At 42.9% G+C, this 13423-nt stretch overlaps 1 protein-coding gene across 1 annotated transcript in view; it reads left to right on the top strand.

Moving 5' to 3' along the window:
• The window catches only part of LOC135512545 (lysine-specific demethylase 4B-like), a 94504-nt gene that overhangs the window by 5358 nt on the left and 75723 nt on the right, over positions 1-13423 (top strand).

Below are 13423 nucleotides of genomic sequence, written 5' to 3'. Positions count from 1 at the left end.
ATGTGCATGTGTCTGCTCAAACAGTCAGAAACAGACTCCATGAGGGTGGTATGAGGGCCCGACGTCCACAGGTGGGGGTTGTGCTTACAGCCCAACACCGTGCAGGACGTTTGGCATTTGCCAGAGAACACCAAGATTGGCAAATTCGCCACTGGCGCCCTGTGCTCTTCACAGATGAAAGCAGGTTCACACTGAGCACATGTGACAGTTTGGAGACGGCGTGGAGAACATTCTGCTGCCTGCATCATCCTCCAGCATGACCGGTTTGGCGGTGGGTCAGTCATGGTGTGGGGTGGCATTTCTTTGGGAGGTAGACTGACTGCCATTAGGTACCGAGATGAGATCCTTAGAACCCTTGTGAGACCATATGCTGGTGCGGTTGGCCCTGGGTCCCTCCTAATGCTAGACCTCATGTGGCTGGAGTGTGTCAGCAGTTCCTGCAAGAGGAAGGAATTGATGCTATGGACTGGCCCGCCCGTTCCCCAGACCTGAATCCAATTGACCACATCTGGGACATCATGTCTCGCTCCATCCACCAACACCACGTTGCACCACAGACTGTCCAGGAGTTGGCGGATGCTTTAGTCCAAATATGGGAGGAGATCCCTCAGGAGACCATCCGCCACCTCATCAGGAGCATGCCCAGGCGTTGTAGGGAGGTCATACAGGCACGTGGAGGCCACACACACACTACTGAGCCTCGTTTTGACTTGTTTTAAGGACATTACATCAAAGTTGGATCAGCCTGTAGTGTGGTTTTCCACTTTAATTTTGAGTGTGACTCCAAATACAGACCTCCATGGGTTGATAAATTTGATTTCCATTGATCATTTTTGTGTGATTTTTGTTGTCAGCACATTCAACTATGTAAATAAAGTATTATTAAGAATATTTCATTCATTCAGATCTAGGATGTGTTATTTTAGTATTCCCTTTATTTTTTTGAGAAGTGTATATCCCATCATATACAGTACTAGTCATAAGTTTGGACACACCCACTTATTCAAGGGTTTTTCTTTATTTTTTTACTATTTTTACATTTTAGAATAATAGTGAAGACATCAACTATGAAATAATATTAATGGAATCATGAAGTAACCAAAAACGTTTAATCAAATCCAAATATACTTTATTTTTGAGAATCTTCAGATAGCCACACTTTGCCTTGATGACAGCTTTGCACGCGCTTGGCATTTTCTCAACCAGCTTCGTGAGGTAGTCACCTGGAATGCATTTCAATTAACAGGTGTGCCTTGTTAATTTGTTGAATTTATTTCCTTCTTAATGCGCCTGAGCCAATCAGTTGTGTTGACAAGGTAGGGGTTGTATACAGAAGATGGTCTTTTACAAAATAAGGCTAAGTCTATATTCTGACAAGAACAGCTCAAATAAGCAAAGTGAAATGACAGTCCATCATTACTATAAGACATGAAGGTCAGTCAATATGGAAAATTTCATTAACTTCGAAAGTTTCTTCAAGTGCAGTTGCAAAAACCATCAAGCGCTATGATGATATTGGCTTTCATGAGGACCGCCACAGGACAGGAAGTTCATTAGAGTTAACTGCACCTCAGATTGCAGCCCAAATGAATGCTTTCTCAAAGTTCAAGTAACAGACACATCTCAACATTAACTGTTCAGAGGAGACTGCGGAAATCAGGCCTTCATGGTCAACTTGCTGCAAAGAAACCACTGAAGGACACCAATAAGAAGAAGAGACTTGCTTGGTCCAAGAAGCACGAACAATGGACATTAGACCGGTGGAAATCTCCTTTGGTCGCATGATTCAAAATGTATGATTTTTGGTTCCAACCGCCTTGTTTTTGTGAGACGCAGAATAGGTGATTGGATTATCTCCGTATGTGTGGTTCCCACTGTGAAGCATGGAGGAGGAGGTGTGGGGGTGCGTTGCTGTTGACACTGTCAGTGATTTATTTAGAATTCAAGGCACACTTAACCAGTATGGCTGCCACAGCATTCTGCAGCGATACGCCATCCCATCTGGTTTGGGCTTAGTGGGACTATCATTTGTTTTTAAACTCGACAATAACCCAACACACCCAGGCTGTGTAAGGGCTATTTGACCAAGAAGGAGAGTGATGAAATGCTGCATCAGATGACCTGTCCTCCACAATCACCTGACCTCAACCCAATTGAGATGGTTTGGGATGAATTGGACTGCAGAGTGAAGGAAAATCAGCCAATAAGTGCTTTGGATATGTGGGAACTCCTTCAAGACTGTTGGAAACACATTCCAGGTGAAGCTGGTTGAGAGAATGCAAAGAGTGGCTACTTTGAAGAATCTCACATAAAATATATTTGGATTTGTTTAACACATTTTTTTTTTGTTTACTTCATGATTCCATATGTTGTTTCATAGTTACCCGCCAATGCCAAAATCTACCTGCATTTGGTGGGTGTTAATTTTAGGCTCTGCTTGAAAAGAGTGGACATCTTGGACGCAGTCTCCAGTTACTATTATACACTATAAATACAACCGTATGTGGACACCCCTTCACATTAGTGGATTCGGCGAGTTCAGCCACATCCGTTGCCGACAGCTTTATAAAATGGAGCACACAGCCATGCAATCTTCATCAACATAAGATACTGCCTTTCCAACAAGTCAGTTCATCAAATTGGGACACCAGCCTCGACGAGCAGGTGTCCACATACTTTTGGTCATGTAGTGTACCTTGTGACCTGTGCTAATTATACAAAAGTATGTGGACACCTGCTTGTTGAACATCTCATTTCAAAATCATGGGCATTAATATGGAGTTTGACCCCCTTTTGCTGCTATAACATCATTCACTTTTCTGGGAAGGCTTTCCACTAGATGTTGAAACATTGCTGCGGGAACTTGCTTCCATTCAGCCACGAGCATTAGTGAGGTCGGACTGATGTGCGATTAGGCCTGGCTTGCAGTCAGCATTACAATTCATCCCAAAGGTGTTTGATGGGGTTGAGGTCAGGGCTCTGTACAGTCCAGTCAAGTTCTTCCACTTGGTCTCGACAAACAATTTCTGTATGGACCTCGCTTTGTGCATGGGGGCTTTGTCATGCGGAACAGGAAAGGGCCTTCCCCAAACTGTTGCCACAAAGTTGGAAGCATAGAATTGTTTAGAACAGGTGTGGGCAAACTTTTTGGCTCGAGGGCCACATCGGAATTTTGAAATTCAACGGAGGGACTCATTTTTTGTGGGATCAATTGTTCGTTAAAATCAGTTTGCGTGGGCCTCCCAAGTGGCGCAGCAGGCTAAAGGACCTGCATCGTAGTGCTTGAGGCGTCACTACAGACCCGGGTTCGATCCCAGGCTGTGTCACAGTTGGCTGTGACTGGTAGATCATGAGGCGGCACACAATTGGCCCAGCGTCATCTGGGTTAGGAGAGGGTTTGGCGGGCCGAGATTTCCTTGTCCCATCGCGCTCTAGCGACGCTGGGCCTATGGCGGGCCGGGCGCATGCACACTGACACGGTCGCCAGGTGTATGGTGTTTCCTCTGACACATTGGTGTGGCTTGGTTAACTTCACTTGGGTAGGGGGCACTATTTTCACCTCCGGATGAAAAGCGTGCCCAAAGTTAACTGCCTGCTCCTCAGGCCCAGAAGCTAGGATATGCATATAATTGGTAGATTTGGATAGAAAACACACTAAAGTTTCCAAAACGGTTAAAATAATGTCTGTGAGTATAACAAAACTGATTTGGCAGGTGAAAAATCCACATAGGAAGTGGGATTTTTTTATGTTTGTAGTTTTCTATTGAATGCCATGACAGTATCCATTGACGTAGGACTCAAATTGCACTTCCTATGGCTTCCACTAGATGTCAACAGTCTTTAGAAATTGTTTCAGGCTTGTATTCTGAAAAAATGAGCGAGTAAGACCACTCGGAATGAGTTATTGTCCGGTTGAAATATTATCGATTATTTAGGGTAAAAACAACCTGAGGATTGATTATAAACATCGTTTGACATGTTTCTACGAACTTTACTGATTTTTCGTCTGCCTGTTATGACTGAGTTTGAGCCTGTGGATTATTGAACAAAACTCACGAACCAAACGGTTTTGGATATAAAGAGGGACTTTATCTAACAAAACAACATTTTTTGAGTAAATGGGAGTCTTGTGAGTGCAACCATATGAAGATCATCAAAGGTAAGTGATTTATTTTTTTCTCTTTCTGACTTTTGTAACTCCTCTACTTGGCTGGTAACTGTTTGTAATTTGTCTGCTGTGCGCTGTTCTCAGATAATCGCATGGTATGCTTTCGCCGTAAAGCCTTTTTGAAATCTGACACCGTGGTTGGATTAAAACCTGTTGTGGATGTTGAGCCCCATTTGGGAACTTTCCCTAACACCCTCAGCTGGAATGTGGCGCATGGAACGCAAAAATATTCTTAAAAATATTTAACCTCCACACATTAACAAGTCCAATAGCTTAAATGAAAGATAAACACCTTGTTTATCTACCCAGCAAGTCAGATTTCTAAAATGTTTTACGACGAAAACATAGCACATATTTATGTCAAACCACCACCGAAGACACAGCTAATTTGCATAGCCAAGTTGAACAAAATATGCAATCAACAAACGCAGGATTAAAAGAAAAATAAATCACTAACCTTTTGAAATCTTCATCAGATGACAGTAATATAACATGTTACACAGTACATTTATGTTTTTTTCAATAATATGCTATATATATCCATAAATCTCTGTTTACAATTACGCATTGTTCAAAAAATGCTACTCAAATGTCCGGAGAAATGACGATAGCTCCGGCAGATAACGTCAGATAACAAGCAATACACATCATAACTAAACTAAACTAACTAAATATGCATGTTCTACATATATATATATAGAAAGATACACTTCTTCTAAATGCAATCGCTGTGTTACATTTATTTTTAACGTTACAGAATTCGTTCACTAGGCTATAATATGAGTCGGCGCTCAGAAATTAGCATGATGGCTCCTCTATCTTGGAGTCCACAGAAACCCAAATTTAACACGTAAATATTCCCTTACCTTTGCTGTTCTTCCATCAGAAGACCTGGAAGGAATTATACTCACCAAAAACATTGTTTAGTTGTGAAGTCTGTGTCTTTCGGTTATCAAACACGGCATATTTCGGTTGAAATGCAGCCAAAAGTCAAGCGGATGCGCACCAAAACGTCGAATTTACATATTATATGTCGACTAAACTTGTCAAACTATGTTCATAACCAAGCTTTAGCATGTTATAAAGGTGCACAACAATCCTCAGGACGAACAGAAACACACGCGTCGTTTAACTTCTTGAAACTCCCCAACCCGGATCCGGGTTTGTGACTAAGCCTCAGGCTCATTAGCATAACGCAACGTTAACGATTTCTGAAAATCGCAAATAAAATTAAAATAATGCGTTTGCTCTCAAGCTTAGCCTTTTCTTAACAACACTGTCATCTCAGATTTTCAAAATATGCTTTTGAACCATAGAAATTGACTCATTTGTGTAAGAGAATGCAAAGCTAGCATAGCATTTTGTGTAGCATGTAGCACGCAACATTTTCACAAAAGCCAGATAACCAAATAAATAAAATCATTTACCTTTGAAGAGCTTCTGATGTTTTCAATGAGGAGACTCTCAGTCACATACCAAATGCGCAGTGTTTCCTGAAAGCGTCTGTGTGTAGGAGAAATCGTTCCGTTTTCTACATTGCGCCTGGCTACTGAAACGAACCGAAAATGCAGTCACCTACAACGTAAAACTTTTTCCGGATTAACTACATAATATCGACCGAAACATGGCAAACGTTGTTTGGAATCAGTCCTCAAGGTGTTTTTTCACATATCTCTTCATTGACATGCAGTTCGTGGAAGCTTGCTTTACTCTCTGTATCGCATGGAAAAATACTGGCAGGTGACTTTTGCGCACCAATTTCGGCGCAGGACACCGGGCGGACACGTGGTAAATGTGGTCTCTTATGGTCAATCTTCCAATGATCTGCCTACAAATACGTCACAATGCTGCAGACACCTTGGGGAAACGACAGAAAGGGTTGATTCATTCCTCTTGCGTTCACAGCCATATAAGGAGATCATGAAAAACAGAGCCTCAAAAATCCTTGTCATTTCCTGGATGCCATCTCGTCTTGGTTTTGCCTGAAGCTCACGTTCTAGGGCACGCACAGAGAAGATCTTTGTATTTCTGGACACGTCAGAGTGTTTTCTTTCGAACAGTAGCAATTATATGCATAGTTGAGCATCTTTTTGTGACAAAATATCTTGTTTAAAACGGGAACGTTTTTCATCCAAAAATGAAATAGCGCCACCATAGATGTAAGAGGTTAATCAGTCTTGGAAGAGAGAGAGCCCCGGAGGAGAGCGCGCATGGATGTGACCTTTTTTTTCGCGTGACCGAAAGGTTTCGGGCCGCCAAAACTCTCGTGAGCGCGCGATTCTCACAATGAGAAGCCCCATTGAAAGCAGACATCGCGCTGAAGACATAAAAACTGTTCCCAGGTCTGTAGGTGCTTGGGAAGGGTGGGGGCGATGACGTCAAAGTTGGGCCAACTTTTATGATGACGAGAGAGTTTGGGAGAATGACTGACCTGAGAGTTACATACAGACATAATTTCAACGGTTTTAGAAACTTTACAGTGTTTTCTATTCAATAATATTTTTTATATGCATATATTAGCAATTTTTGAAATATTTTTTTCCTGTTTAATATGGGCACGCAATTACTCCAAAGGGGGCAGCAGACAGCCCTATCTTTAACAGGTTTTAACAAGAAGTTCATCTTTAAACCGATGTATAACACTTGTATGTTTTATGAATTTTTATAATGAGTATTTCTGTTTTTGAATTTGGCACTCTGCAATTTCACTGGATGTTGGCCAGGTGGGGCCCTAGTGAGGTTAAGCGGGCATTGTGTCAAGAAGCAGTGCGGCTTTGCTGGGTCATGTTTCGGAGGACGCATAGCTCTCGACATTGGCCTCTCCCGAGTCCGTACGGAAGTTGTAGCGATGGGACAAGACTGTAACTACTGATTGGGTACCACAAAATTGGAGAGGGAAAAATGGATTTAAAAAAATAAGGTAAAACATTTTTATTTTTTTATGTCTCGTGGGCCGGATTGAAGGGCTGTACTTTGCCCCCCATTGGTCTAGAATTTAATTGTTTGCTGGAGCGTTAATATTTCCCGTCACTGAAACTAAGGGGCTGAGCCCGAACCATGAAAAACAGCCCCAGACCGATATTCCTCCTCAACCAAACTTTACATTTGGCACTATGCATTGGGGCAGGTTGCGTTCTCCTGGCATCCGCCAAACCCAGATTAGTCCGTTGGACTGCCAGATGGTGAAGCATGATCCATCACTCCAGAGGATGCATTTCCACTGCTCCAGAGTCCAATGGCGGCGAGCTTTACACCACTCCAGCTGAGGCTTGGCATTTCGCATGGTGGTCTTAGGCTTGTTTCTTCTGCCTCGGCCATGGAGACCCATTTCATGAAGCTCCCGACAAACAGTTATTGTGCTGACGTTGCTTGCAGAAGCAGTTTGGAACTCGGTAGTGAGTGTTGTAACCGAGAACAGACTATTTTGATGCGTATCAAATCAAATTTATTTATATAGCCCTTCGTACATCAGCTGATATCTCAAAGTGCTGTACCCAGCCTAAATCCCCAAACAGCAAGCAATGCAGGTGTAGAAGCACGGTGGCTAGGAAAAACTCCCAAGAAAGGCCAACACCTAGAAAGGAACCAGGCTATGTGGGGTGGCCAGTCCTCTTCTGGCTGTGCCGGGTGGAGATTATAACAGAACATGGCCAAGATGTTCAAATGTTCATAAAGGACCAGCATGGTTGAATAATAATAAGGCAGAACAGTTGAAACTGGAGCAGCAGCACGGCCAGGTGGACTGGGGACAGCAAGGAGTCATCATGTCAGGTAGTCCTGGGGCATGGTCCTAGGGCACAGGTCCTCCGAGAAAGAGAAAGAAAGAGAGAAGGAGAGAATTAGAGAACGCACACTTAGATTCACACAGGACACCGAATAGGACAGGAGAAGTACTCCAGATATAACAAACCGACCCCAGCCCCCCGACACATAAACTACTGCAGCATAAATACTGGAGGCTGAGACAGGAGGGGTCAGGAGACACTGTGGACCCATCCAAGGATACCCCCGGACAGGGCCAAACAGGAAGGATATAACCCCACCCACTTTGCCAAAGCACAGCCCCCACACCACTAAAGGGATATCTTCAACCACCAACTTACCATCCTGAGACAAGGCTGAGTATAGTCCACAAAGATCTCCGCCATGGCACAACCCAAGGGGGGGCGCCAACCCAGACAGGTTGACCACATCAGTGAATCAACCCACTCAGGTGACGCACCCCTTCCAGGGACGGCATGAGAGAGCCCCAGTAAGCCAGTGACTCAGCCCCTGTAATAGGGTCAGAGGCAGAGAATCCCAGTGGAAAGAGGGGAACCGGCCAGGCAGAGACAGCAAGGGCGGTTTGTTTCTCCAGGTTTGTTGCTCCAGAGCTCCCACTCCTGGGCCAGACTACACTCAATCATATGGCCCACTGAAGAGACAAGTCTTCAGTAAAGACTTAACGGTTGAGACCGAGTTTGCGTCTCTGACATGGGTAGGCAGACCGTTCCATAAAAATGGAGCTCTATAGGAGAAAGCCCTGCCTCCAGCTGTTTGCTTAGAAATTCTAGGGACAATTAGGAGGCCTGCGTCTTTTGACCGTAGCGTACGTGTAGGTGTGTACGGCAGGACCAAATCAGAGAGATAGGTAGGAGCAAGCCCATGTAATGCTTTGTAGGTTAGCACTAACACCTTGAAATCAGCCCTTGCTTTGACAGGAAGCCAGTGTAGGGAGGCTAGCACTGGAGTCATATGATCAAATGTTTTGGTTCTCGTCAGGATTCTAGCAGCCGTATTTAGCACTAACTGAAGTTTATTTAGTGCTTTATCCGGATCGCCGGAAAGTAGAGCATTGCAGTAGTCTAACCTAGAAGTGACAAAAGCATGGATTAATTTTTCTGCATCAGTTTTGGACAGAATGTTTCAGATTTTTGCAATGTTACGTAGATGGAAAAAAGCTGTCCTTGAAATGATCTTGATATGTTCTTCAAAAGAGAGATCAGGGTCCAGAGTAACGCCGAGGTCCTCCACAGTTTTATTTGAGACGACTGTACAACCATTAAGATTAATTGTCAGATTCAACAGAAGATCTCTTTGTTTCTTGGGACCAGGTATGGAAGATTCGATATAGGCCGATAGTTTTTTATATTTTCTGGGTCAAGGTTTGGCTTTTTCAAGAGAGGCTTTATTACTGCCACGTTTAGTGAGTTTGGTACACATCCGGTGGATAGAGAGCCGTTTATTATGTTCAACATAGGAGGGCCAAGCACAGGAAGCAGCTCTTTCAGTAGTTTAGTTGGAATAGGGTCCAGTATGCAGCTTGACGGTTTAGAGGCCATGATTATTTTCATCATTGTGTCAAGAGATATAGTACTAAAACACTTGAGCGTCTCTCTTGATCCTAGGTCCTGGCAGAGTTGTGCAGACTCAGGACAACTGAGCTTTGAAGGAATACGCAGATTTAAAGAGGAGTCTGTAATTTGCTTTCTAATAATCATAATCTTTTCCTCAAAGAAGTTCCTGAATTTATCACTGCTAAAGTGAAAGTCATCCTCTCTTGGGGAATGCTGCTCTTTAGTTAGCTTTGCAACAGTATCAAAAAGTAATTTCGGATTGTTGTTATTTTCCTCAATTAAGTTAGAAAAATAGGATGATCGAGCAGCAGTAAGGGCTCTTCGGTACTGTCTTTCCAAGCTAGTCGGAAGACTTCCAGTTTGGTGTGGCGCCATTTCCATTCCAATTTTCTGGAAGCGTGCTTCAGAGCTCGGGTATTTTCTGTGTACCAGGGAGCTAGTTTCTTATGAGAAATGTCTTTAGTTTTTAGGGGTGCAACTGCATCTAGGGTATTGGGCAAGGTTAAATTGAGTTCCTCAGTTAGGTGGTTAACTGATTTTTATCCTCTGGCGTCCTTGGGTAGACAGAGGGAATCTGGAAGGACATCAAGGAATCTTTGTGTGGTCTGTGAATTTATAGCACGACTTTTGATGTTCCTTGGTTGGGATCTGAGCAGATTATTTGTTGCAATTGCAAACATAATAAAATGGTGGTCCGATAGTCCAGGATTATGAGGAAAAACGTTAAGATCCACAACATTTATTCCATGGGACAAAACTAGGTCCAGAGTATGACAGTGAGTGGGTCCAGAGACATGTTGGACAAAACCCACTGAGCGATGATGGCTCCGAAAGCCTTTTGGAGTGGGTCTCTGGACTTTTCCATGTGAATATTAAAGTCACCAAAGATTAGAATATTATCTGCTATAAATCCCTACAAACCAAGGAGACGGATGGTGTGAACTGGACGTCACGAATGGTTAAACACTAAAGACCAATAGATTGTTACAGAAGGAGCAAATTTTAGACGCCCTTAACCAGTCTGCAGCTGAAAATGTGCATAAGTCTAGGATGAGGATACGGACAACTGCGGAAGCATCTATTCTAACCGATCAACTCTAGGAGAATAGTACGTCTGAAGTATCCATTACAACACACACTATCCAGAGCCCGCTGAGAGAACTACAACCACAAAAGACCTTGGGACTTCTGGGGAACGCAACCAGAGACTCTCTGATGAACTATTATACAGCAGACGGACCGGAGATCACAGAAAGGGACAGCAAAGGCATTTTCCAACGGGGCTATACATATGGGTGAGTTTTTTTTTTTTTTTTTTTTCTCGCCCGAGTAGCCTCGTTTCACTGCCAAAATGAAACCATCTAGTGTTCAGCTAAATAATTAACATCCAATCATATTAATATTATCTTGCGGGAATTCCACTAACTGTCCGTATGTAGCCAAACATAGCTGCTGCTCATGTTGGTATCTGTACTAATGGTGCAAAAGCCATGACAGGGAGACAGCAAGCAGTTGCTCCCAACGCCACTTGGGTACACTGCAGCATTCACTGAGGGGCTTTTGCTGCCAAGGGAATGCCTAACAGCTTGAAAGATGTTTTGGACACTACATTGAAAATGGAAAATTAAATTTTGTTAAAGCAAGGCCCCAGAACTCTTTGTGTATTTTCTGCACTATGCAATGATATTGGCAGCGACCATGTAACGCTTTTACAACATACAGAAGTGCGCTGGTTATCATGGGGCAAAGTATTGACACATTTTTTTAAATTGAGAGAAGAGCTTAAAGTTTTCTCTTACTGACCAGAATTTTTACTTGTCTGACCGATTGCATGATGACGACTGGCCCACCTGGGTGATGTTTTTTCTCTCCTGAATGATCTGAATCTAGGATTACAGGGACAACTATATTCAATGTGCGGAACAAAATTGAGGCTGATTTAAGAATTTGGAGTTCTTCTCTGTCTGTATTAATTAACAAGGACAACACACAGGTCTTTCCATCATTGTATGATTTTTTTGTGTGTGCAAGTGAACTCAAGCTTATGGACAATGTCCAATGTGATATAGCGAAGCACCTGAGTGAGTTGGGTGTGCAATATTTTCAGGTACTTTCCCGAAACAGATGACACAAACCACTGGATTCGTTATCCCTTTCATGCTCTGCCTCCAGTCCACTTACCGATATCTGAACAAGAGAGCCTCATCAAAATTGCAAGCATTTCTGTGAAAATTTGAATTTAATCAGAAGTCACTGCCAGATTTCTGGATTATCCTGCCTTGGCAAATTGTGCTGTTAAGACACTGATGCCCTTTGCAACCACATACCGATGTGAGAGTGGATTCTCGGCCCTCACTAGCATGAAAACTAAATACAGGCACAGACTGTGTGTGGGAAATGATTTACGACTGAGACTCTCTCCAATACAACCCAAACATTGCAGAGTTACGTGCATCCTGTCAAGCACACCCTTCTCATTAACCTGTGGTGAGTTATTCAAATTTTTCTATATGAACAAATACGGGTTTATATATATATATATAAGATGGTAAACTAAAGAGCAAAAGTATTGATTATTATTATATTATTATTTGTGCCCTGGTCCTATAAGAGGTCTTTGTCACTTCCTACGAGCCTGGGTTGTGACAAATTACACTCCTCCTTCTGTTTAATAAATGAATGGAATCGTATAGTGTGTGTGTGTGTGTGGCAGGCTTACAATGATGGTGCTAGAGGCGGTACGCAGGTGGAGGTTGAATGTTTGAAGGGGTACGGGACTATAACATTTTGGGAACCACTGATGTAAAGAGATCAGTCAATTGAAATCAATTAATTAGGCCCCAATCTATGGATTTCACATGACTGGGGATTTCACCCAGGCCCAGCCAATCAGAATTAGTTTTTCCCCACGAAAGGGCTATATTACAGACAGAAATACTCTCTTTCATCAGCTGTCCGGGTGCCTGGTCTCAGACGATCCCACAGGGGAAGAAGCTGGATGTGGAGGTCATGGGCTGGCGTGGTTATACGTGGTCTGCGTTTGTAAAGCCGGTTGGACGTACTGCCAAATTCTCTAAAACAACATTGGAGGCGGCAACAGCTCTGTTGGACATTCCTGCAGTCAGCATGCCAATTTCAAGCTCCCTCAACACTTGAGACATCTGTGGCATTGTGTTGTGTAACAAAACTGCACATTTTAGAGTGGCCTTTTAATGTCCTCAGCACACGGTGCACCTGTGTAATGATCATGCTGTTTAATCTTCTTGACATGCCACACCTGATTATCTTGGCAAAGGAGAAATGCTCACCAACAGGGATGTAAAGACATTTGTACACAACATTTGAGAGAAATAAGCTTTTTGTGTGCATGAAACATTTCTGTAGTCTTTTATTTCAGCTCATGAAAATGGGACCAACGGTTTCCATGCTGTGTTCATGTTTTGGTTCAGTGTAAATGAGCTATACAAGCAAGGATTGACAGTCGATGAGACCAAAATAATAATTTTATAAACATAATTTGGTTGTACATTGTTTGCGTCTAACTTTCTCACTCATCATTATTTACGATTCATTAAGGATTATGTGTAATCATTGTAGCATCCACATTAATTAATGTAGAAGTAGAATCATATTCTAACCTCATAGTCATTAGTCATTCATTCGGCTAAACCTCTCTGTTGCTCAGGGGCCAAATAATATATAGATATTTTTTTATTTAACCTTTTATTTAACGAGACAAGTCAGTTAAGAACAAATTCTTATTTACTATGATGGCCTAACCCGGCCAAAATTTCCCCTAACCCGGGCGATGCTGGACAAATTTTGCGCCGCTCTACGGGACTCCCGATCAAGGCCGCTTGTGATACCGCCTGGGTTTGTAGTGACGCCTCAAACACTGAGATGCAGTGCCTTAGACCGC

This window comes from Oncorhynchus masou, chromosome 24 (genome assembly GCF_036934945.1).
Source record: "Oncorhynchus masou masou isolate Uvic2021 chromosome 24, UVic_Omas_1.1, whole genome shotgun sequence".
Taxonomy (NCBI): domain Eukaryota; kingdom Metazoa; phylum Chordata; class Actinopteri; order Salmoniformes; family Salmonidae; genus Oncorhynchus; species Oncorhynchus masou.
The sequence above is the reverse complement of the archived record's forward strand: the minus strand, read 5'-3'. Positions and strand labels throughout refer to the sequence as shown.